The following is a 2,386-nucleotide window of genomic DNA, read 5'->3' as shown; positions in this document are numbered from 1 at the left end:
AATTTGCAACGCACGTATAAATGAAAATTTTGCAGTTATATTTATCTACAGATAATTAACAAACGTTCGCACAAAACTTTATCAGTATACTTTTATTATATACCGAAGGAAAATTTCGCAGTAATTGAAATGTCATTAACTGCGATTGATGCGATTGGCTACTTCGCCGTTAAGGAAATTTCATTAACTGCGAAATTTCTTCGCTAGAACATTATTGTGATTGATTACTTCGCCGTTAATGACATTTGAATAACAGCGAATTATTCATTCTGTATTCTACATTGAGTGCCTTTGTTGCGAAATTTTATTGTTATCTGTAGAGTAGAATAATTGCAAAATTTTCATTTGTAAAAGTACCGGCGTAAAATATGGCTGAGTCGGTATCCCTCTTTCAAAATTATTTAACACGGCTTCCTACTTTAGAAAATCGGAAAATTGGTATCAGAGTAAATTATACAGTTAACTGATTTCCATGATGTATGATGGCAAACTGCATCTTGACAGGGACGAGTTTTGTAAGCGACAGAATTTTGTAGACGATGAGAAAGTGCGCACTGAAATGGAAAGGTAACGCAATGCAACCAAGGTAAACATATCTGCATCTGTCAAAATTATTTAACACGGTTTGATAAATTGGAAATTCTTCAAATTGGTATCACTGTAAACTAGACAGTTAAGCAATTCCAAGGATGTATGTTTGAAACCTGTATCTTGCAGACAATGAATTTTATCAGGCCATGAAACTCAATTTTGAAAACGGAGAATGGCATCGTACAGAATTTGCTGCACTTTCCCTCCTCCACGAAACTCCACGTAACGCGCGCGGTAACATTATCCGCTGGAAAATTGATATCATCTAAAAATAACCTAAGAGGGATTACGTTGGGAATAGGGCCAGTATGAGGGATTACCTCTCTTACCTTCATAATCTCTTGAGTACATTTATGACATTGAGAAACTCACTTCACGGAGCCGTTTAAAACGTAATAAGTGATTGAAATATGCTTAAAGTGCATATGACACAAAATTTTATAGTTGCTTGTCCAAAAGAGCTTTTAAAATGATGAAGATTTTGATGTATGCAAATTAGATTACTTGTGACGTCATTTTGTGGACACAAGATGATGTAAAATCACAAAAAATGGAATATCTCCGAAGACTTTTTCTGTATAGAACTGAAACTTTTTGCAGATCTTATACTCATTACAAAGTTCCATGACATGGCCCATTGTGATGTTTCCATAGCAACACAATGGGCTCCAGGCCCCCTTCATTTTTCTCGGTCTAGGTTCCAGACCCCTATTGTTTACGATATATATATATATATATATAGTTTTCAAAAATTGTAACGGTCACTTTTGAAAATGTGTGTTGACTAGCATACGAAACGTCAAGTTTAAAAAAATGCGTTGGAATACAATGTTTATCACCGCTGTTTGTGATATTTTCTCAATCAAGTGATTGAAATATTCTTAAAACTGCCTTATCTACGGTCTAACGCTTGGTGAGAAATAGATCTATGAAATCAGGCCAATTTTGAGGATCGATTTTCACTCTAGATTACCCGGCACAACAATGCCCGCAAAAAGAATACTGTAGGACAATTATGACATTGAGAAATTCACTTCACGGAGCCGTTTAAAGCCATTGAAATACGCTTCAATTACTTTATCTACGGTGTAACGCTTGGTGCCAAAATAGATCTATGAAATTAAGCCAATTTTTAAGATTGATTTTCACTCTTGTCCGCAAAAAATATACTATAGTACATTTATGACATTGAGAAATTGACTTCACGGAGCCGTTTAAAACGTAATTAGTGATTGAAATATGCTTAAAACCGTTTTATTCACGGTTAAAGACTTGGTGAGAAGTTAAATCTCTAAAATTAGGCCATTTTGAAAATTGATTTTCACACTAGATTACCAGGCGGCATAAAATTGCCCGCAAAGAGTAGCGTATAGTGCATTTATGACATTGAGAAATTCACTTCACAGAGACGTTTAAAACGTAATAAGCGATTGAATTGTGTCAAAACTGCCTTATCCACGGTTTTTTAAGGCTTGGTGAGAAGTGAAATCCCTGAAATTAGGCCATATACTGAGTTTAGTACATGTTATGACATTCCAAAATTCACTTCACGGAGCCGTTATAGTCTTTAAAGCGTAACAAGGGATTGGAATTTGCGTTAAATTGATTTAAGTATGATTGTTTACACATTTTAGGCTTAAATGCCGTTGTAATTTTCATTTTTCGCTTAGAAATTTTACCATTCGCTTCGGTTAGGTTCGTATTGAATTGTGGGGAACATACTATAGTGATACCCGCGTACTACGGTGCATTTTCAGCGGGTGTCACCCACAGGAGTCGCGAGAATCGGGTGAGT

This window comes from Montipora capricornis, chromosome 11 (genome assembly GCF_036669925.1).
Source record: "Montipora capricornis isolate CH-2021 chromosome 11, ASM3666992v2, whole genome shotgun sequence".
Lineage (NCBI taxonomy): Eukaryota > Metazoa > Cnidaria > Anthozoa > Scleractinia > Acroporidae > Montipora > Montipora capricornis.
The sequence above is the reverse complement of the archived record's forward strand: the minus strand, read 5'-3'. Positions refer to the sequence as shown.